At 44.3% G+C, this 24,756-nt stretch overlaps 1 long non-coding RNA gene across 1 annotated transcript; it reads left to right on the top strand.

The window, feature by feature from the left end:
- The first annotated feature begins 410 nt into the window (after positions 1-410).
- Positions 411-24,699, top strand: LOC120386762. Its single transcript, XR_005589909.1, has 3 exons — positions 411-667; positions 10,040-10,136; positions 24,537-24,699. It is a non-coding gene; the product is annotated as an uncharacterized LOC120386762 (long non-coding RNA).
- The last annotated feature ends 57 nt before the right edge of the window (positions 24,700-24,756 follow it).

The following is a 24,756-nucleotide window of genomic DNA, read 5'->3' on the forward strand; positions in this document are numbered from 1 at the left end:
GCTGAGCCAGCTGCACTGCGGCGTCCTGCCGCTAGGCGCTGCTCCGTCCCCCCGCCAGTGCTGGCGGGCAGCTCCGCTCAGCTTGCTGGGGCCTGGCTGAGGGAGGCAGGGCCGCAACAACTGCTCCCCACGCCCAGGTGAGGGGGGATACCTTGGGGGGCTGGGGCGCCGGGGGCACCTGGAGGTGAAGTGAGGGTGGGGACAGAGGGGGTTATCTGGGGTTGGGAGCTCCGGCAGGAGGATGGGTCAGGTGCACAGAGGGGGACAGGGACTGAGGGGGGTGGGAGGATGGGCTGGGGGGGTTGGGGAATGAGGATGTGAACCTTTGGGGGGGGCTAGGGACAGCAGGGTGGAAAGACTGGGATGGGGCACCTTGGGGGGGCTGGAGTGGAGCCGGAAATGGGAGGGCAGTGGGGATGGGTCCAGGGGACCTTGGTGATAGTTTCTTCGCTGGGTGTCCTTGGGGCAAGCCAAGGTAGCATCAGCATTAGGGTCTGTTCACCAGCCCTGCTCAGCATCCGGGGGGCGTGTGTTAAAGAGAACAGGGGTTTGGCTGGGTTCATGCTTGTCCGCTGGTGAGGTCCGTGTGACCTAACGTTCTTGTTCTTGTCCTACAGAGCCGCCCGGGGACCCAGACTGGTGAACTGCTCTGCTCTCAATCTCCAAGGTGAGCAAAAGCGCTCGGACAGGGCCAACTGGGAAAAGGAAATTCTGGGATCTAAAACAAAAATGGTTTGTGTTAATAATGTCTGGTGGGTGTTAATAATGGAGGAGGAATTGTGCTTTTCAATAGCTGGCACCTGGCAGTGCTTTACTTTGGCAGGGGATAAGGCAAAATTCACCCCTGAGATCACTGGGGCTCAAATCATGCCTTGGCCTCGAGCAGGCCCTCTGCGTGGGGTGAATTTTGCCCTGAATGACAATTTAGTTTCTAGAGAATTTCTACTTAATGCCCCCACCATTCCTTCTGAGGGGCCCAGCTTGTACCATCTTCCACTCTTGTCACAGGACTGGCTTGTTACTCTGCTCCTCCTTTGCTGAGGGGCAGCGAGGCCTCCTGAAGTTAAAAGCTGTAATAGGAAAATAGAGAAGTAATAATGCACAACTCATTTGACCTTTTTGATATTCTGTAATTAGATGAGTGGCTGCCTGGTCCCATTCTCCCTGTCAGAGGCCCAGTGCAACAAGAAACCAAACTGCTTAAAAGGTTAAGGCAGTCGCTGGCTTTCTTCTGCCTCTCACAGGCTTTTTTGAACATTGCCAGTGCCCTGATGCTAAGGGTGAATAGGGCTTGGCACAAGAGAAAACTTCCACTCTTGTCAGTGTGGTAGCAAAGAGACTCATTTGTATAATGCTCGCATATAGGTGCAGGAGGATTTCTGGGCTCAAACCCGTGTATGTACGTGTACAGTATAACTAATCACACACACACACAGACATATATATATATATACACACACACACACACGTGTGCATATTGTATATTTCATCTTGTGGTGTGAAAGCTGCTTTGATTCCCATTCCCAGTATGCGAAAGAGAATGTGATTGGTGGTCCCTGCGTCTGAAGACTGCAGAAGGTTCAGCTGAACACACAAGCATCCTGCAGTTCCTAATTCTGTGGGTTTTCCTCTTTGTTTGCCTGCTAGCATCAGTGGGGGACAAGTAGAGTCAGATTTTGAAGTGCTCGTCACTCACAAACTGAACCAGATTTTCAGCTCCTACCTAGGCACATAAATAAGGGCCAGATTTTCAAACTGTATCCAGCAGCTCCCATGGTGGCATTGTGGGCAGATTTTCAAAACAGCTCAGCCCTCACCATGCTGAAATCTTTTGAAAATATCATGACTTATGTAGAAGCTGAGATCTCATGAAAATCTGTCCCTTTATGCTGCACTTTCACCTACTAAAATAGTGGCCAGAAGAGGCAAAGGAGACCGATGAGCTGGTCAGAGCCAGCCCTAAGCTGTGCTGAGTATGAGCCAGCTGCATGGGTTTGTTTTGTTTTGAAGCTGGGTTACCTGAAACTGCTTTGGGTTAAACATGGTTTCCTAAACAGTGTTGCTGGGGCCCAGCCATTTTTTAAACACATAGTTTGGACCCATCTGTGGTGGCCCACTAGACTGCCCGAAAGGCTTGTGTTTACTGCAAAGTGAACTCAGCTGTGACCCCCGATTAGCGTCCTGTCCACACAAGCACTGGAGGAAAGATGTTGCTTTTTTTGATCCACTCTAGTGGCCTGAGCTACAGCTTGGGGCTCCTGGTCCAGTACTTAGGCCACTTGACAATACTGCCTCTCTCTAGTCACATAACCTGGCTGTGCTGAATTGTACCCGCCTGCAAAGTGATTGCTATGGCACATGCCTGTTTCACAAGTGGGGAGGAGGGCGGCCAGGCTTCACTGAATGTTGGGAAAGTGTTTTATGAGAACAGGGTAGAAATTGCTGTGGCAAGGAAAATATTATAAATACCCATGTTTCTAAACCCAAATGGGAGGGGGAGTGTTGTCTAGTGGATAGAGCAAAAATTAGAAGATGGAAGAGCCCTTACCACAGACTCCCTACATGGCCTTGGGCAAATAACTTTAAATCTGTGCCTCACTCTCCCTCTCCCCCACCCCCAGTCTGCAAAATGGGGGTGAAAATACCATCTCCCGGGGGCTGAGAGGTCTTTGCAAAGGAGCTGAGATCTTTTCACGGAAGGGGCTGTGGCGGTGTCCTATTCGTACAATTGCCAACCCCTTCTGAGTCAACAGCCTGGGTGTCAGGGATGGGGTTTCTAATAAGCAAGATCCTAAACCGCCCAGCATAGAAATGCTGCCAGTCTGAGCTCCAGGACTGCTAGAATTATGCATTTTTCATTGGTTCACCAGGGAGAAGTAGCTGTGCTTCTCTTTAATTGATGAATACAGCCAGAGAGTTTGTCAAGCCTAAGAGTGAATCACCATTTAAAGCGCAGAGTTATTCCCAAGTGTTTGCACCAGGCTCCAGCTGCTGGGAGCAGAGGGAGGTTTTCCGGGTGAGGCGAAGGCTTAGTAGGCAGCTGCCAATGTATTCACTCTGCATGAAAATCAGTTAAGGAGAGACAGTTAAAGAAGATGACAGTCCACGCAGTCAGCTGTAAAAAGCTGCTGGAGAGGGATTGGCAGAGTCATACAATGTCACATCTAGAGAGAGCCAAACTTATACAGCTATCGGGAGTGAGGGATGCTGTCAGCTGCCCCTTCAGACATTCAGTGATACCCCGAAGAGAGGAGGGGATCCAGCCTGCAGTCTGAATGCCAGGCTTCCCAGTATGTTAATCCAAAAGAGGCAAGGGCCATTTCTTGCGTGTGCAAAACTTTTCCAACAATAGGCACCATGATGTGTCCTGAGCAGGGGCTGTACTTTGCCCTACACACTGGCTGGTGCACCTCACTCCTGACCATGAGCAGCTCCTGTTATACCAGTCCTGAGCCTCTGTCCCAGCTCTTGCAATGCGTCTCAGTCCTGACCTGCTATATCCACTGCAGTTCCAGTGCCCTGCACACAGTCGGCCAATGTACCACCATTCTGACCCCCACTCTCCTGTACCATACAGTCTCAGCTCTTCCAGGGAGAGGCTTTAACTTTTAAGGGCGAGAGTGTAGGTCTGACGGTTTCTCCGGGGCCCTGGCGCTTGATTGTGACCAGATGCTGTGGGTTATAAAAGACCTTAGATCTCCAGTTCTGGGCCTGTGGTGCTCTTCTATACCTGTGCTGTGGTCCAGGCTTGCTTTGGAGGTTATTACTATGTTGTGGTGTGTGTGGCTGGAGTGTGATCTTCAAGCAGAATACTTACCTCCCAACCTATGTCTACGCTAGAATTTTCCCCCACCATTCCTGCCAGAGGTGGAGCTGCACTGATGGCAGAAACAGTAGGAACCTTGACAAAATAACTAGTGTGATCACAGCCCCATTAAACTATCTGCCTGAGGTATTTATAGAGCACTCTGTGATGAGAGGAGCTGGAGCAATGCTGGCATGAAAGGGCCTGTGCTGAGCTTGCCCAGGGACAGAGAACCTCTGAGTCCCAGTAAAGGTAAGAAATGGCAGCATAGTAACAAGTGGAAAGCTGGTGAGAATTGCAGCCTGCTAGTTACGAAGCAGAAGCCCTTGCTGTGCAAGGTTTGCAATGAGCACATGGCATGAGTGTTAAATCTCCTACTGCTGTGTGTGTGATCCAAGGCGAAGAATAAGCTCCAAGTCTCTTGCACAGGTGACTTCAGAAGGTGAAACTAGAGTATCTGTTCTTATCAGATTAATATCTGATATGACCTTTATCGGAGGACTATAAATTAGAACAACTTGTGACCTTCACGTGTAGCTGGAAAGGGTGTCTCAGAGCGAAGAGACAAATCTACTCTCTGGCAAGCATGAGACAGAGCGAGGAAGGCAGCAATGCAGATTCCTCCCAACTTGTGTCCATAAGAGGGAGGGAGAGAGGTGGGGACAGAGAGCGCTGTGCCTGTGGCAGCGTTCAGGACTGGGGAAAGGGTCCTCTGCAAGCGTTTCTGTCAGGAATACTGCTGGTGCAGGCCTGGGAACCTAGACTGCGGGTGTGGAAACAGGGTGAGGTGGAGCCCAATAACCTTTAAAGGAGGAAGTGGAAATATTGGTATTTAATAACTCTCCTCTCCTGTCCAAAGGGAAGAAGATGAAGGGGGGCTACTTATAAAGTACTGTTCCTTTGAGCTTTAAAAGGCAAATCGTGGGGTGATCAAGAGCCACCCATAATTCTGCCCCCCCGAGAGTCCTGTTGGGAGCACAGCATGCCCAGCTGAAAGGACTCTGCCCAGATGCTTTCGATGGTGTTTGAAAGGGATGGTGTCAGGCACATCCTGGAGGCACTCTGCGTGATGTGGTGAAAGCCCTGGTGTGTGTGAGGGGCACGGTGGAAGCCTGTGCTGAGCTCCTCTGAATTATGGATGAGCTTTCTGCTTCCAGCGCAGACATGTACAGCACAAACTGTGCTGCTCCTAGGCACCTTTGATGGTTATGATACTAAAATGTTTCTTTGAGAAACCACTGGCTGCTCTGTAGCCTGGCCTCATGTTCTTAATGTGTCTGAAGACTGCAGATGTTGCTCATATCGGTGATTAGACAGCATGGAAAGAGGTGGCCAGTAATAACTGTTTCAGCTGTAAGTCTGCAAAAGCTTCCAACCGTTATCACTTCCAGTATGAGCCTCCCTCCCTTCTCCCCCACCAGAATTGGGGTATTTCTCACTGGGCTCCTTTCCTTCTGAACAAGCTTCTGGACTTTCCTACCTGGGTGAGCAGATTTCTAGCCTCGTTTGTGTTTTAAATGTGGTGTGGATTTATTTTCTCTTTGTTCAGGTTAATAAAGCAGCCAGTCCATTGTCCTCATCATCCCCATGTAATATACTAAGAAAGAACCGATTCTAGCCCCTTGTTCATTGCAGGCAAGGGGAGAGATTATTTAATGTGTATAAAATACCTAGAAGTAGCTGCTTTGACATGGGGTCCTGGATTAATTCTACTGTGTTTCCTTTGCAAGCCGGATGCCTGTGAATTGCTTTGGGTTTTTTTTTGCTGAGTAGCTCTGGTTTTTTCACCTGCATATAGAACACGTGTTTTTGAGCAAGTGATGGTATAATAGCAAAGGAGCTGTGATCTGCCCTCCTCCCTACAGGTCAGCTAGAGAGAGCTGCAAGGTACAGATCCAATTTTAATCATGGGCAGCAGGGAAGGGCTGACTGATCTGTGTGCTTTCCATCTCCAAACACTGCTCTGTAGGAACAATCTCTCTCTTTTAACAGGGGTGCAGTGCATCCCTCTGAATTCAGAAGCCAAGGCTTTTGTCAAGTTGAAATGAAATGCTCTTGAATAAGATCAGGCATTGTAGCAGGGGCTGGCAGGCTGAGCTCCTGGGGGTCTCTGCAGAAGCAGCTTTCTGCTGAGACACTGTCTGGAAATAGAATCCTCAAAGTACAGCTGGGATCAGAGCTTCCTGCAGCTGGCTTTATTTTCTGGGTTTTTGAGGCCTTTTGTCTAAGCCAGGCAGGAGGATTTTGGAGCAGTTATATTTATAAAGGCTGTAGGAGAAAGACCTCTCTCACACCAACCCCAGTCACAGGGATCCGGTCTCTCTCCTCACCTGCTAAGTTTATAATTATTCATGGCCCACCCTGAGCCCCATCTTGGTGAGCAGGATCCCGTCACACCCCTTGGTTTAGACAGATGCAGGACGTTGTGCATCTTTCTCCATGATGTGGACCAGACTCTTCACACCAACATAACTGTCCTGGGGTAATCCTCCCCCCCACTCCCGATGTGCTCCTTTTACACCCTCTATGAAAATTCAATAATTGCCCCCAGCCTGCAGTGTCACTACTGCAGGAGTATGTATTGGATCAGCGTTCCAGTTCAGTTCAGGATTGCCCCTCTACTCACCCCATATCTACCCTCCTCTCCAAGCAAAAGTCTGTCTAATTAATTAATCGTAAACATAGATGGATTCTTCCCTTTCTCTGAGTGGGTAACCGCTCTCCCCTGTATGCACAGAGGGAGCTGAGCAAGCAGCACTGGCTCTGGGTTAGGAAGGAGGGTAGGTGTCCTTTTCCCAAGATCTCTAAAGGGAATCCCCTCTAACAGCTTGCAAAGCTTCCTGTTCTCTGCCCCGTCCACCTGCTTCCTCTGCCTGGGGTGTGGAGGAGCCTTCAATGTCATTGAAAGGGAAACAGAGGCTGCCTTTAAACAGTGTTATAAATAAACAGAGGTGTCAGACAGAGTGAAAGCTCATCCAATGCCCTGAAGGTGTCAGGAGCTTGAATTTCTTGCTGTTGCACACAGGGAGGATCTTGGTGACAAAGAGAACGGGATGATTTACAGCTCAGGGGATGAACTTGCTCTCTCTCTAGCTGACTTGCTCACACTTAGGCCTACAGCGAAGGACTAAAGTCAGCATTTCATACCCAGCAACTGACTGAGGGGTGAAGTGCTGCCTGTAGGGATCTCTGCTAACCCTCCCACAGCATGGGGAAACCCCCTCTTGGAGTTGCCTTGAATGGTGAGCATAGGCAGTGCCTGCTGTAATGTTGAAAAGCTTCCTTCAGCCTGTTGGCTACTTAGGTGGATTACACCTGACACAAGAGTTTGCTCTTAGGTGCGACAATTACAAAGAAAATAGCTGTACAGGTCCCTATGCATTTATTGCGCCGTTGTGCTTCCTTGTCAATAACGAGCTGGAGGATGGTGTGGACTGCACCCTCAGCAAGTTGCAGATGACACTAAACTGGGAGGAGTGGTAGATACGCTGGAGGGTAGGGATAGGATACAGAGGGACCTAGACAAATTAGAGGATTGTGCCAAAAGAAACCTGATGAGGTTCAACAAGGACAAGTGCAGAGTCCTGCACTTAGGAGGGAAGAATCCCATTCACTGTTACAGACTAGGGACCGAGTGGCTAGGCAGCAGTTCCGCAGGAAAGGACCTAGGGGTTACAGTGGAAGAGAAGCTGGATATGAGTCTAAGGTGCCTTTGTTGCCAAGAAGGCTAACGGCATTTTGGGCTGTATAAGTAGGGGCATTGCCAGCAGATCGAGGGACGGCATCGTTCCCCTCTATTCGACATTGGTGAGGCCTCATCTGGATACTGTGTCCAGTTTTGGCTGCAGGTCAGCTCTCTAGAGTCTCAGCCTGACTTGTAGATGTGTTGCTCCCTTACTTGTGGAAATGAAGGGGTGGGGGTGTTATTGACTGAGGTGCACACAGCTAACACATTGATTTCTCTGTAATCAAGTGCACACTTCTCAAGGTGTTGGCACTTGTAATGGGAGAAAGCTTGGCTCCCTGCTTTCCAGAGCAGACAGCATGGAACCCTGATGCGTCAGCCTGAATCTTTTGGTTGTTTTAATAGCAGCGTCAGTAAGTGATGTGGCCATAACAGTCACATGTCCAATTGGGGCGGGGGAGGGTGAATGATAGGAGTGTCAGTTCTTTGTACAGCTCCTCACACATCTTTTGATTTCAAGGTTTGACCAGGCATAGAAGTGTGAGTCAGGGCACTCGGGTACTGCAGGGAGAGGCAATGCAAGTGCCTGGAGAGGGATTGAACAGGAGCCAGAGAAGGGACTAAGGGAGAACATTTTAATTTCTTTTCTATGCCGTCTTATGTTGCAAAGGGTCTATAAATGGCTGCTTCTCGTGCTCTAAGCTAGTGTTTCTCAACCTGTTTGTGCTTGTGACACCTCCCTCCCGCATGAGACTTGAAAAGGTAGGGGGCTGAAGCTGCCCGGGGCTGAAGCTGCCCAGGGCTGACAGCCTGATTGGCTTTGATCACTCAAAAATAAATTAGCTCATCAGTGAGAAAAGTGCAATAGCTGGACAGAACTATATGTAAGTTTAGGTGTTATCAGTGTAAATGTACAGCAGGAGCACATGCCTAACAGTAACTAGTTATTGCTAGAGCATGTCTCACATTTATCACTGTCCCTCACAAGGGCTCGGCAGGAAGGACTGTGTCCCTTTAGAAATAAGACTGCAGGGAAAGTTTAGATTAGTTATACAAGCTTTCCTAATTAATACCTGCCTGAGCAGGGATAGAATTCCCCTCTCATAGGAATGCCGTAGGGTAAAGAAATCTATGCCAGAGCAAGGGGTGTGCACGTTTTCACCACCATACTTGCCCTACAATCTAACCAAGCGAGCAACCGTTCCCCCAGGTGTAGGCTGTGCTGCGTTGGGGCAATGAGCCCACCATTCCAAATGCTGTTCCTCATGGAGTGTGAGAGGAAGCAGCTGCCTTAGTATAGGAGCAGGCGTCCAGTAACCAAGCAGCTCTCTGTTCACCCAGTTTCAGCTGGGAGCCAGTTAGGGAACTGCAGTTGTAAGGGCCAAGAGTTCTCAAGGCACCACAGCAGCCTGCCTGCATTGCACCTGACCACTGCACGGAAATAGGTTTTATTCTCAAACATTGCAAGACTGGAATTCACAGGAGCAGGGGGGTGAAGATGCTACACATGGTCAGTGGTGGCTGAACTGAAGCATTCTGAAAGGATTATTCACCTTGATGCTGACATCTGTGAGCAGGAGCTTTAGCCAAGGGCCCTGTTTTAACAGTCCTTTGTGTATCAGCATTGATAGCAGCTGGGGTCAATGAAGTTATTCATTTACAGGGAAGCCAATAAAGTGATGCAGAGTGAGCATCTCATACAGTGGAAGTGGACAAAGAATACAGGATGTTGCAGGCTGAAAAAAAGAATTAACTGCAGGATGTGGGAGAGGTAGCAGCACTGATAGTGGCAGAGGAAAGCTCTCCTACTTCAAAGGAGGTGTTTGCACACTGATTAAATACAAAGATCACAGCCAGACAACTGGTTGGTGACCAGTGTGTAAAAAGCTGGGCTCACTGCAGATCCTAGTGATCACCACATATCCCCTATTTGCTCCTACACAGGCCCAGCTGACAATCATTCGTCCATGTTTATTTTAAAAGCAGCTTTACAGGGTTCAGAAAGGTTAATAAGATAGAACACAGAAGGGCAAAAAGGTAAGGTGGGGTGGGGAGAATTTTCAGGCTTCTTCATTTTTAAAGTGTTGCTGAGTTAAAACATCCATGGTAAGTTATTCTATCTGCCACAGGGAAAGCTGTTTGTCAGAGCCTGCTCGTCAGTCACATGGCACCTGACTGTCTGTACCCCCGTTTGCTTAGAGCAGGGTTTCTCACCCTGGGGTCCTGTGACCCCTCTGAGGGTTAAGACCAAGTTTAGGGAGGTCATGGGTCTTCATTAGTCTTATTTGCTCTCCCTTTTTCTCTAAAGCTGCCCTGTGCTTTTTAACTAGAAGTGGGGCATTGGAACCTGACCAAACGGCCCCCCTCTTTCTAGTTAATTCACCCCAGTGTAGCATACGTGGCTTTTGATTTTTGGCAACAGTGTCACATGGAGTCTGTCAGTTTGTCTCACATGCTGAGCCCTCGGTCCCTGCGGTACTGTTATTAGGGAGATAATTTTATTTAACTCAAATGCAATCAGCTTATGCTGCATTTGAATCCTCTTTCAGGTTGGTAGCCTCTGAATTTGATCAGCAAGCTCACCACTCAAGCCTCCTGAAATGAAACGGCTGAACAGCAGGCTCAGAAAAGCACTTTGAAGAAAAGGTAAGGTTGTTCTTGTTAACTTAGCAGGGGGGCATGGAGGGCAGCGACTTTCCAGCATAACCACCTAGCACAGGAATCTCTCTAGCATAACTTGAGACAGTTCCTTTCTGGGGCTCATGCTATTAATATATTGCACTAGAATAAGTTTTAAAGTTGCAACCTTAAACACATGAAAAAATACAAAAGTTCTCAGAGCAACCATAATCACAAGGCATAGTTTTGTCTTAGATTTCTCTGGACCCTGCAGTCAGCTGCATGGTCTCAGAGGACAGGTATTGGCCCATCTAGTGACTAGGCATTCACAAGGCTCTGTAAAATGGAGGGGAGTTACTGTGAGAAACAACTTCAGTGCATACCTATTTGAACATTCAACCTGTAGCCATTTGTGTTATTACCCTCACATCTAAAAATAGAAGAGATTCCACTCTGTCCTCTCCTTCTTGCACACACTGAAATGTTCAAGGTGATCAATACTGTTCACCTGTCAGAGTACATGTGCAGCTACACCCTCAATTCAAAACAGAGCAGCAATTTTGGCTTAACCTTTCAAATAAAACCCATTTATCTCTGGTCTGATATTAAACAGAAAAAAATCTGTTACAAGAAAGAGGAGGAGGAGGTTGGGCATTTAATGTGAAACTAACTACAGTTAGTGCTGCCACCCACAGGAACTGGAAGTGCTTGCTCCTCTTCTACTGAGGAGTGTGGTGTTGAGCAGAGCACCTCACCTTAGACCTTCAAATAAATCTAAATAGGCAACAGTGTAGCAGGAAATTCCAGCTTGGGGTTTAGGATCCCATCACAGCTCCAAAGAACCCCCTCTGCGTTTGGCTTTACTGAGGCCTGGTGTACACTGGGGGGCCTTAGAATGAGCTAAGATACGCAACTTCAGCTACGAGAATAGTGTCGCTGAAGTTGACATATCTTAGATAGACTTACTTCCCGTCCTCAAGGCATGAGATCGACGGCTGTGGCTCCCCCTTGACTCCGCTTCCGCCTCTCACCCTGGTGGAGCTCCTGAGTCGACAGGAGCGCGTTCGGGGATTGATTTATCATGTCTAGATGAGACGTGATAGATCGATTGCTACCTGCTGATCTGGCGGGTAGTGTGGACGTGCCCTATGCTTAGTGTGGCCATTCCTAATTCATAGGCCATGAAAGATGCCCACTTCCCTTCCAGGAACAGGTTTTTTACACATAATTTGTGATGATCTTCAGAGAGCCCCTGTGGCTAGTTTGTGTTGGATTCAGTCACACGCATGCAGAGTGTTTCCTGTGCAAAAGCATTACAATCCACACATTTTGTACCAGGCATGTGCTCCCACCCCCAAGGCAAGGAGGCTGCCAGCAGCCTCTGAAAAGCTGTGTCCCACGTGTCTGCCCAGACACTGGCCTCTTCCTTGGTTTAGGCTCCCACACTTCATGCTCTAAAAAGCAAAAATAGTTTCCCATTTGAAATTAGACCTACACTGCAGTCCAGCAAGGTTTACTAGCGGAGTTGGACACACCAATCAGTCACAGCAACACAGATCCTGTTTGCAGAGAGAAGCTTTTTATTGTACTTCGTTGGGAGCAAATGAAACATGTGAGGGCTTTACATACCAAGAATGCAGCAGTGCCAGGTTACATTCAGTGGCAGGTGAACCAAGGTTACAGTGCAAATATCACTGCTCTCTGCAGTTAACAGCAGCTGGCATACAAACCACAACACAGAGAAGCCAGCTGAAATCAAGTAATATAGATACAGCATCACAGGTAATGAGGCAACTGAACATACAAAGAGCATTCTATTTACTTTGCCTTTGCAGGGTGCTTTATAGATGCTGCCAGTAAACTGACCCTATTTTAAAATTCAGTGTGCACTTAACTCTGCCCCCAAATGAAAACACCATTTGGAGTATTCACATTACACTTTTTACAATATACACAACTAAGGTTATTGCCAAGTTACTTCCTACTTCAAATTACACTATTTACAATGTAATATTCAGGAAAAGTTTCAACATCAGAGTGTTCTTTACATGAACTAGGAGAAATCTTTTATTCTGTAATGCATTCTATAATTAAGCCTCAGGTATCTCTCAGCAATTTTTTAATAGAGCAAGTTACTGAAAAAGATGGATTTGTCCAGTGTTACCTATTGTGTATGTTACGGGAAGTGTTCGGGGACTGAATAGCACAAGTTTAGATCTTTATAATCAATGTTAGATCTAATCTTAGTGTAAAAATAAATGCTCTAGCCTCAGTGCATGAATAAGTGCATCTGTCAGCCAAAGGTCAGCTCTCTGTGGCTGAAAAGGAGAGTTAGAGAATAGATCTTTTGTTTACCATCCTGATCCGCAAAGAAAAACAAAGTCATTGAAGTCTAGAAAGACAAGTACACAACAAGTGATTTACAGGGTTACATTCTCTATCTCCGGTATGTGTGCAGATTGTTTACACGAAGGCTAAAGGAAGAGAACTGGAACCTCCCTATAAGCACTAGAGACTAGCTCCCACCTTGAGGCAAAATAATCCTGTACAAACCCCCAGTTACTGGAGACTGCCACAGTAGGGTGGGGCCACAGTGGCACCACCTCCAGACAGCTCTTCTCCTCCCCCCACAAAGCATATTTTCATTTAGTTCTGTTCTGAACATGAGCATGACCAAACTGAGTCAGTGACTAGGTTTTGTTATTCTGAACTGGCTTCTGTGCCTCTCTAAGCCATGGATTCTCCAGTGCAACTCACTCCTTAGGAGACAGGAGCAGTGAGTTTAGCAAATGAATTTAAAGGAAAAAGCAATCAATACAGAGTTGTCAGATTCCTCTGACATGCAGCTAAATCAAAGAGGTTTCCAAACTAAAATGGAGAGAAAGTGGGGCCTGCCTGAGCATGAAATGCTGGTTTAAAGCTTCTTCTCCTTCTCTCTTACATCCTGTAAGTGGAGTCATCATATGTTGGACTAAAATCACAATTGCACTTCCAGAATTTTTCTGACTTACAAATCCTGAATTTGCTGAGTGTAACAACTCTAGCTGGGTTTCTGCCTCCTAAATCTTCACCAGTCAAAGATCGTGCAGCTAGAATTGTAGCTGACAGTTCATGCCATGCTTTGGACAGTGTAGCCAAGATTGCTGAAAGGTACTAGCGATTTTGATTGCTCACCTTGAGACAGCAGGTCTAAAGTTGGGCACCTGAAACATTGGCCACTTTTTAAAATCTTGATCTCCTTCTTCCATAACTAGTCTACTAAGTTAAAAGGCCATGGTACACCCATACTTGTCAGTTACTTGGGTGCTTTTGAAAATTCAACCCACTGCCAGGATCAGAATTCCCATTTAGAATGTGAATGTTCCTGGGCATCCTAAAAATTCTGGTCTAGGTGGAAATCAAATATTTCTCTCTTGCTAAAGGGTTAAGGGACCAGAGTTTGGTCTCTGCCTAGGTTTGCTGGAATACATCATCTTCATGCAGTAGGAGAATTTGTTTGGTTAAATATTGTTTTGGTAGAGGATCACAAATCTGACACTGTACTTTTGGAAGCAGATAACACTGAGGCAGCTTCCCCTTTCCTTTTCAACAGGGCAATAGTTTAAACTATTTGTCCTTAAGGACTTTCATGTTTTCCACTATTTAGTTTTCTAACCAGGTGTTTAAGGATATCTCTGTCCCCAACAGGGCAGATAACTGGACAAAACTTCCGAGTTTTTTCTGCAGCTGTTCTGAATTGCTTTGAGGGCAAATTTACCACCTTAAACATGCATTGCCCAGAGTGTGCTCTGTATGTGCTATATCTCCTGCCTTTAAATTGGTAAAAGTGTTTTTCCTAGACAATAGATGTCATTAGAAATCTACACCAACCTTTATCATGGTGCTCTGATGCACAGAAACAATCACTAGAAAGAGTTGTAACAAAGTGTTCATACTCACTGTGAACTCCCACTTTTTAAAAGCAGCACAGCTCTGAATAGCCCCTGCGTTCGTTTGCTTTGTGTTGCATGCAAGAAATATTGAATAAGCAACATATGTTGGTTAAATTCTACTTTTTTGAGGTCAGTTTATAGAATACCCTATCAAGATGCAAGATTAACTATTGAGAATATAGGTTTTTTCAAGATGAAATTTTGCACATGCAAACAGCATTAGATTAAAAGTGCTAGGCTGGCTACCTCTGTCCACTCTGCAGCCCTTCATTCAGTAATACAGTGTTGCAGGTTTCATCAGTGCTCTGTTCCTCCTAATTGTGCCTGTTATCTTAAGATGCAGTTGTTGTCCACTGCAAAGCTGACACTGTGTGGCCCTGAGTAATTCTGTATTGCTTACACAAGCTTGTGCTTTTGAGAACAGAAAAGTCAGCACTAACCAGACACAGTGCTCATAGGAAATTTCCCTGCATTGTTTAACCAACTAATTCATGGCGATTCTGAGGAGTGAAGCTGAAAATCAGCTTGTGCTTTATCTCTAACTTCCTTGTTGTCTTAGAGAATTAGCCAGGAATATTGTGACATTCCATTCAGTACTGATCAGCAGAAGCTACTGTGGTTTGTCACTATTTGTTCGTGTGCCTCACACCGTGCAATTGTAGTTTGTTACAGCAGTAGCCCCCCTGCTTTACAGGCAGGTTCTAAGGCAAGAGTTCAGAGTATCAGCCCAGTGCCCCACGCTTGAGCACTCTCTAGATTAACAGGGTTCTACTGTACTTTCCATATCAAAATTCAGCTTCACGGTAACAGTGCATAGAACGCAGTGGGGAATTTCATCTTCTCATTGGATCTCACACGCTGACTTCTGAAATCTTTCCATTCTGGCCCTGTGTGTTCAGCCATAAAGCATGCTTCCAGCTCTGTAATCTAATCTGCTGCAATGATGTACCCAGAAGTCTTTAGCCTCACTACCCTGGCTACTTTAAAGTCTTGAGTTGAGGCGCTGACAAATACTGATACATTATACGGGCAGGGGGTGGAGAAATGGTTCTGGTGAAAGATACCAGATTTGCAGCCATGGAGGTTGAATCCCTGTTTTTACAACATTTATAGCAGAGGCAGTGCAGGCCTCCCTCCAACTTCCTGCTAATATGCCTCACCCCTCAAGGGTGGAGAAGGGAGGCTCAGTGTCCATTTCTGCACCTGGCCTCTTCCTGCCCTCACATTCTAATGCTGAACAGGGAACCTGGTGCTTTCTGTAAGTGGCTGAACATGCAGCTAGAAGCTGCATCCATCAGAAGTGGTAAGAACTCAGAAGTAACAGAACCATGCTAGACAGGCAGGGACTGGGGCCCTTTTCTCCCATGTCCACACAGTATTTAAAAAAAAAAAAAAAGTCTGACTCATTTCAGCCAGCTTGCAGCTGCTGAGTTCCTTTTAGAAGTGGCTGGGTTTGCATCTTCCTGCAGAGACATCAGCCCAGCTGTTTTCACTACCTCACCCCCACGTCTAGCCACAGGCACCAACTTTCCTTGGCACCAGTGGGTGCGCATGCTGCCCCTGGCCCTGCTGCATTCCTCCTCCCCCCTCACTCCCACAGCTGTTTCACAGTGCAGGTGCTGGGAGGGAGGGGGGGGAGAAGCAGGACTCAGCAGAGGTGAGCTGGGAGCTGCCAGTGGGTGCAGAGCACCCACCAATTTTTCCCCATGGGTGCTCCAGCCCCAGAGCACCCACAGAGTCAGTGCTTATGCTTCTAGCCCAATCATGAAACACCTGAATGTTCTTAACCTTCACCACAACAGACAGAGGATTGCACCTTTAACAGTCAAACTGCCAGTGATGTGATGTGATGTGATTAGTGTGTGGCTCTGCAGTTACATATTTCAGATGCTTTGTTTCTTACAAATCTTGTTGATAGTTGGGCCATTCATAATAAGGTGGCTCAGAATTCCATGGCTGAGAAAAGGCCTTCAGACTTTGCCAATTTTTCTGCAGACTCCTTTTGGACTGTTCATTTTAATTTTTTTAAATATACTTAAATAACTATTAAATTACCCTCCCTATGCCTCACAATATATGGTACTAAAATGTAAAGAGTAGGACACCAAATACAACAGGATAAAACAATCCAAAATAGATTTGGGGCATGGGAGTCTGACTAGAATAGGAATCTCCAAGAAAGATTTTATCTGACTAGATCACACAGTCACTGAATTTAAACATCTACTGAGATGAGCTAGCCTCTTAGAGCTGATGCAGCTACATTTTTGCAAAACACTGCACAGTGTCACACAGTCACAGACAGCACCCACTCTTAGCAAAAAAACCCCGATCATAGGGATGGACATTCTCGACCTTCACAGCTGCTTTTGCTTTCCACTAAGAATCAGTTACAAAGAGAACCACTTACCTGTATGCTGAAGTGCTCCTGTTCCAGTGCTTGGGGGAGGGAGGGGGGGGAGAAAGGAGGGGTTTCATGGTCATTAATGAAACTGTGCACTGAGCTGAGATATACCAAGGTATGAAGCATTAACAGGTGTGGATAAATAACAGAACAATGGCAGAGAACATTCCTGATCAGATTTCTGTTGTATGCCAACACACAGTGTCAATTAACTTACCAGACTTCATGGTTACCCTCCAAAATGTGATCTGTCAAGAAACTAAGGATGAAAACAGATGCCACAATCTTTGGGCGTGGACTTCCGTGTGGCAGACAGCAAGAGTTTCTCCTGAGAATTGCTCTGAAATGGCTATAATAAAATTTCCACTTTATTATAGAGATCAGTTTCACAATGAACTAGATTTGCTAAAAGAGTAGAAAAATGAAATCACTGGGCAGTTAACAGACAAGCCGTCTGCACCCATTAGAGATGGTAAACATGTTTTTCCAAGAGATTTATTCAATGAGATTAAAGAAGAATAGGTGCCCTCTGAATAGTAAAGCTGCAGCTACTGGATTTTTAAGGCAAAAGGACTGCACATATTGAGTCTTCATTTGAGTCCTGAAGGTGGGTAGTTTTCAATCTCCTGATGTCAGAGAAACAGGTCCTCTCCTGCCTGGAAACACCAACACTTACCTTGTGTTTGCACATCATCACGTATCCAAGAAAGTCGGTGTTCTTTGCTTTTAAGTGACACTGCCCTTGAGCTGTTTAGCTCAGCCACATATATTGGATTTCTCTACATGAGCTGCCTCTGAGACCTCATTGGAACCAGTCTGAAATGTTAGGGTTTCTTTCCTCAACAGAAGAAGCCTGATTAATCTGAATTTCGTGCAGACTGCTATCTAGCAGAATTCCAAGTAGTATACAAGGCAGGAGCTGCCACAAAAACAATCCCAGCCTTCCGTTATGGGTACATGGAGACAAAGCCAATTCCCCAGAGGAAAGATCACTTTTGCTAGAGTGGTCACCAAGGACTCCAGATACCACTTGAGGACAGTCTGAATCCTGTGACATATTCCATCAGTGCCTGAAGTTAGAGACAAAGTGGGTGAAATAATATCTTTTATTTGACCAATTTCTGTTGGTGAAAGAGACAAGCTTTCGAGCTTACACATACCTCTTCTTCAGGTCTGGAAAACTAATTCAAAATGTCACTGCCTGAAGTGAAGTAACAGACATTCTGGAGAAGTTCCTCCAGACCTCAGCGCTCCATGAGAGATACAAGTAGGTGAGGGGAGCATATGCTCACCCTCCCTCCACATCAGGAGACTTGTGGATGAGAAAGTACAATGACGGCTGCAGGACTTGGTCCCATATGTGGTTTTCCTTGTCCATAGGAAATTGTGAGACTGGACCAGATCAGTACTCCATCTAGTCTCAGGTAGTGGCTAGTGCCACATACTTCAGAAGGCACAAGAAATGAACGCACCATTATGGAACAGCCAGCCCATAGGGAAAGGTTTCTCCCAGCCCCTTTGGAAATCTTTGTGCTGGTGCCCCGTTCTTCTGTCCTGCCCAAGAGGGGAATTGTGGTCAAGGAATTTTTCACTCAGTGGTTGTTGGGAAAACCGCAGACTCAGAGTGGTTTTTCGTGTGTTATAGGCCTTTACCTAATTAAGATCCTCCTGTGGTTAGAGAATAACCTTTTTATGAGTAAGACACTTTACAGATCACCCTTCTGCTAGAAGGCAAGTGCCGCAAGAGAGAGGATCCCTTTCCTCTCCACAGCGTGCAGACAGCTGAGCTGGGTATCTGCCAGCAATGGGAGCAATAGTCCCCGCTGCCTGAATGATAAAGTTCTCCATCAAAATTCACCATTTTCTTAAAGCTTTTCAAAAGGTTAATTCAAGGCCATTAGAATGTGGTGCCAGAAAGTGCCTGCAAACCTCCTGCTGTAAAGATTCCATAGCTTAAAAAAACCCATTCAGTTATGTACTGGGATGCTGGAATAGCTTGCGCCCCCCAAGCTCCTTGACAGAGAATCTCATAAAAGCAAATGGTATTTAACTCCAGTGCAACTCTTGGCAGCAGGACTGACAGAACATTAAATGAGAGCCATGATGATGCTGGAATCATGTAATTAACTCCTGCTGGCTGCATGACAGCAAATTAGAAGCCACCTACACAGGCACTAAATTGCCTTTTTTTGGTGCAGGCTGGATTGTGTACTCATCCGACAGGAATCAGTTGGGCAATAGAAGCTACACGTACACAGGAGAAACTCTCCATCTGAACGGCACAGTGCCCAGGAATAAGGTTGCCCTGTTCTTCTTTTAACATGCATTCAGTAGTTAGAACACAGATAATGTAATGGCAGGATGCACAACTTTTCTGTTAGCTAAGAGAATGGCCCTTTACAACTATTTATACTGCTACTGGACACAAGCAGTTTAGCACAGTGATGGGGTGGGACCTACATCTCAAAAGGCACAGGCAGCTTTTAAAAAAATTATATACCCCCAGCACGTACAATAGCATTAATATAAGATGACTGACAGACAATAACTGCCCTTCAAACTAATGGGCCAGTCAATTATCTGGGAGATTTGGTATCTGAACCTCTTGGTGCTAGGAGTAATTTCTAAAGCACACAGAATCAAATCAACTAGCTCCAAGGATTACTGCAGGAAGGGAACACACCAGACTGTGCATCTGCTTGTCTGTCGCTAATGGAAAGGGACTTCCTCCGAACTCTGAGCCAGAAGTCCAAGCTACAAAACAAGACTTTGTCCCTTGTTCTTAAAGATACAACAGAACAGACATAGCAGCTACACAGTAAAGCTTATGGAGTCAGCTTTGCATATAATTGCATTCCAATGTTAAATTGCATTCCAAGCCATGAAACTCGACAACATTAGAATCGCAGGCTATAGGAAAAAGGCAATGTATTCCCCTCTCCTCTGCTGACTTACCTGTGATTTAAACACCGTGCAGCTACTGCTGTAGAAGAGAGCACTTTCTACCTTCCCTTGCAGACTATTGCCTGTCCCAACTGCACGTCAGGTAGATGCAACCCACGCTAGTGGTCAAGAGTGACCTAACATTCCAACCAGTTTAAGAACTATGAATGAGACAGTCCTAAAAGAAAATTTTCAGAAGTGCCTATGTGACTTTGGCTCCTAAGTCCCATTTTCAAAAGTAACATAGGAGCCTACATCTCAATGAAAATCAGTGGGACTTAGGACCCTTGGTGACTTAGGCACTTTTGAAAGTTTACTTTAAGTTCCGCTGACTTTCAGTGAGCAGTAGGCTCTTAAGTGGTGAACATTCCAGAAGGGCATCAGTGGAACAGAATATGGGATTGGAGCAATTAACTGGGGTAACCATGGACAAATAAGGAAATTCAGGCTTAACTGTTTTGCTGTAGAGCAGTCAACAAAAGTGCCAAATGAAGGCCATTTAACAATCCAACTCTCTCAATGAATGAGAAGCAGTCAGGCATTTTATTAATTAGTGCCTGATCTGGACAGTGCTTATCAGACTGTCATCACCTGAGCTATTCAGAGGAAACCTGAAGAGCAGTTAATTATAATCTACCTTCTCTCTCATATGAAATGTATAAAACATTCCTCCTCCAAAGCTTAATGGAGCAGCCTGCGATTGCTGCCCATTCTCAATACAAGCCTCAGCAATCCTCTGCTAGTGAAAGATTCAGACCTTGATTTTAAAAGGGCCTCTGGGGCAGAGTCCCAAATTTGTGCCTCAAGATAACTGTAGATCCAAATCTGCACCACGTAATAACTGTGAGAGCATTTCAACAGCTCACTGATTGCACCCACAATGTAGCTGGATGTTCAAGTGCTATAATGGACAACTTGCTTGCAAAATTGAGTCTGAAGTTTTTTCCAGGTGCAAATTTAGATGCCACTTGTCAAATCAGGCTCTCCCATTGATGTTGGTGGAGTTTATAGTTAGGAATTTGTCCAGTAAGAGACTATTAATTCTATCCAGATCTTTGCTGGACTGAGTTATTAAAGGTAATCTATACCTACGATTACATTTTCTGAAAATATGATTTTTTCAGTTGTTAAATCAAATGCATTTAATTTACATAGTGTGGTGACTTACCTGCTTACTACAAAAAAATAGTATACTCCGAGCCTGGTTTACCACTCCATTATTCAATGTGCTTACCCGTTTTACAGCAGAAGAACAGTGGTGAATCAGGTCTTTTGTACCTTTCACATCTGTGTATTAGGAGCGACTATAGAGCTAATATTATTCTGCATTTAAAAGCCACATTCTAAGTACAATTTTTATATGAAGAGAGTTCTCAGCAACTTGATATTACAATGACAGTACATTGCCAGAATATGCAATAGTATGTAAAACAAATTTTAAAATGACTATTTTAAAAAAAATTATACATATCACATACACTTAGGCCTCAATCCAGAATCATTTTAATCCAAGGAAATTTTTGTAAGGTGAACTTAAAATACAGAATTACTTATTAATGATTCTATTTTAATTCCTAGTTTTACAAAACCATGACCAAGCAATGTATTCATGCTGAGTTAATCACCATTCTCCCCCCCACACAAACACCCCTTCCTTATGAATTAATTTGGCCTAATATTATTTGGTCTCTGTAGATTTTAACTTCAATATTCTAAATATTACCAAAGCTTTTCCTCCTTCCTTTGGAGATTAGTGTTAATAGTTTTGGGAAAAGATTACTACTTTCTTATTAATTAGATATAGTCAACAGTACATTTCTATTCTGTACCCCTATAGAAAGCCATGTTATGGCTTTCCATACAAACCATGCTAATTAGCACACACTGTGGCTTTGGACACAGCTGAGTTTTTCCACTAGAAAGGAAGGAACGCAGTACCTCATACTCAAGAGTATCAATTATTATTAACTTTTCAGACTACACAAGAAGAGATGTTTGGAGCAGAATGATTTACTGATCAGACTAATGGATTCCTTTTTCTTATAAACTAATATCTTTTAACAGCAACAGTTTATCTTAAACTAAAATAATTTCAGTGGCCTTTTAAAAAACGCAAGATTGGAAATTAGACCACTTGATTTTTGTCCTTAAACAGTTAGATTTTGAAATTAAATAAAGGCATAATAAAAGCTCATGCCATATATATGATTCATCACATGTCTATGGGAGTTGAAAAACAGTAATTAACATATTCTTCAAGCTAAGAATAAAAATTCTTACCTTTTTATACCATGATCTCTGCTTACAGTCATTACATTTCAGCCTATTTTATAAAGTGCATATGGCTACGAAGGTCCAGAGAGAATGAGAATAAAATATTAACCTGTTGAAAACTGCTTTAAAAAGTCTTATCCTGCAATATATAGAGGTTCCAACACCATTTAAATAAAGACTTTCATACAGAGGAATCTCTGACTTCAGTTAATAATCCTGATAATTGATTCAGCATCCCAAACAGTTTAACGAAAAACGAACAAAAAAATCAACTTAGAACAGCGAATTTTTTCTGAAATTTGCCAAATTCTAGAATGTTGGTTATTTTATGAGGATTTTAAGGGGGGGGAATCCATTTCAGAAGTGAAGTGACCTAATCCTTCCACCGTTTCGCCATATTATTGTGAGGCATGGTTGAGACACATTAGTTCAGTTATACTTGGGAGAAAAGGTGGAATGTTTGCTGCCTTTCATGTCTTCTGGCATGTAGCAGCTCTGGATTCAATAATAGCCACTGTAAGCCTTGGTGGCAGTTTCTAGGTGAACTTTGGTACTAAAGACCTGAGCACAATTGTTCAGTTAAAATTCTGATTTAAGTGGTGAAAGCTAAAGCAGAGTTAACTGATTAAATTTGGAGCCCCACCAATTTTTAATGAAGGCCAAGTTTTATACATTGGTCTCTTTCTGCGTGAAGAAATAACCAAGAGACATGTATGCACATCTATTGCTATGTATCCCAAGGAAGGACTGTGGCTTGGAAAATAAGTATTGCTTTTATTAAAAAGGATCTGAGTTCAGGGAAAAAATCTTTTGGAAAAGGAAAAGCTCAGAGTTCCATATTTGAAGCTGAGACCCCCTCAAAACAAGTCACGTTTGTTCTTGCTTTTAAGACATCTACAAATAGCCATTTCGAGCCACACAACCTGATGGTTCTAGAAGTCAGAGAAGAAATCTTGAGGGCCCAAGTGAACAATAAGAGGTGCGATGCTGAGAGGCTGGCAATAGGGACTGTCAATGAAAAAACCACCTACAGTGGAGAAAAGAGCAGAGAAGCAAAAACTTCATGTTAATTTCAAAGGGACTGGCTGAAGCTAAAGCTCCATTTAAATTTCTCTGCTCCTTCAGCTGTAAGTGGAATTTTCATTGTAAAAGGGACACAAATGGGCACTTTTAAAACTATCAAAACATCTATACTTCCAAGGTTGTCACTTTTTAAACAAAGAACTGACAGCTCATTCAGATTTTCAGTAAAGCAGAGAAATGTAAAATATGCAGCAACGGGGCAAGTTTACAATGTGGTTAGTAACTCCCAACAAATGACAAAAAATGAAAAAATGACTTCATATAAATCATCTGAAATGACGGCCATCATGTTGGAAAAGAGCATAGCTCCCTCTTTTTAATGAGCTGGGGAGGAGTAAGCTATTGGACAAGTAAATTTTCAATATGTAAATATTTTCAGAACAAATTGTAGTTTAAAATTTAAAGTCTCAGAAATTCATGGATTTAAAAAACAAAAACAAAAAACCACTTTATCATCAGCAGTTGCCAATTAAGAGAACTCCAAAAGAGGCAGGGATCTTTTAATGAATATTATATTACTCCAAAATGGGCTCTCATCAGCCATGCTTTTTCTGCTCCGTGATGGCTCCCTTTCATCCATAGGCCAGCAAAACATGTCAATGATTTATCAACACTTCGCAATTTGAAGGCACCCCCAACCCTGCCGTTTCTCTCTCTGTGCTAATTCAAGGGATGATAATGTCAGACTCATTGCTACTGTCAATAAAGGCTACATACTTTATTAAAGTACCACCACCACCAAATGAAAGCAAGAGCTACAGCAGGAAGAGAAACGTTTATGAAAGATTTAAGCACATTCCTAAGCACAAATGCTTGATTTAAGAACCGCTGCTGTAGTTAATTCCAAGGAAAGCAGCTTGTTATACACTTCACCCCCTTATCATGCTGTTCTATGATTACTCTCCCTGCTATGAGAAACGTACATTGAGGTAAGCCCCATTCTTACCACATCATTTAAAAAACAAAACACCCTCCCCCAAGAACAGAGTCTGAAGGAGAGCAGAGTGTATAAAGGCATCTTCAAGACAGCACAAAATATAACAAACCTACTGAAAAGGAACTGGTGAGCTCTGAATGGGGAAGTGCAACCAACAGTGCTGCTTATTTTGTGGGGGTGATACCTTAATAAAAAGTACTTTATTCCTTCATATTAGAGTCCAAAGCACAACAGCTTTATGCACAAGCCTGGAAATATTCTGGCGACAGTATGGAGCATGTCCTCTGCTCTATACTTTCAGAGGGGTACATGCACTCCTGATATTATAGATGTTGCCTTACTCTGGGCACCAACTCGTATCAAAAAATGAATACTGGCCTATGGCTGAAATGTGTCACTTTTCACAGCAGCACTCAACAAGAACTGGGACCATTAAATAGCAAGTTTTCATGGGGACCTTGTTGCTGCTTTAGATTCTTAGAATTGTAAGGGGAAAAGGAGAACCCTTTTTTTAATTAGACACTAACAACTAAAATAACTAAAAATGCTCCATGGAAAATCAAGGGTGGACAGACAATCTTACAGAGAGAAGAAGGCCACAAGAACAAGTGCAATTTATTCTTTTTGGGGGGAAGTGAGGGGCATTGTAAAAACATCTTTGGAACACTAAAAAACTTAATCATAACATTGATTGTCCTTTCTCTGGGCAATACAGACTTAACTATGTATTCCTCCAATTGCGTAACAGAAGTCTTTGCATGGAAATTTCCCTTGTTTAACACAGGTTTCACAAAATATAACTGAATACAAAGAGACCAGCTAGTGTTAATAATGCCCTTTGTTTTCTTTTTCAGCATTTTGCATACAAATGAAGAGGCTTCTCGGAAAACGAAGACAGGGTCTACGTTACTGAGCCTTATGATATGCTAATTTCCTTGGTTTTAAAGATGCTAAGGGAATCCTTTCAAGGTACTGATGCTTAGATATATCAAAAATAATAAGCTAAGACAATACTTAAACCCATATCTTACTAGCTTTGTTCACCTTCATATTTTCAAAGTTAAAATTTAACTG

Source organism: Mauremys reevesii, linkage group 19 (genome assembly GCF_016161935.1).
Source record: "Mauremys reevesii isolate NIE-2019 linkage group 19, ASM1616193v1, whole genome shotgun sequence".
Classification (NCBI taxonomy): Eukaryota; Metazoa; Chordata; order Testudines; family Geoemydidae; genus Mauremys; species Mauremys reevesii.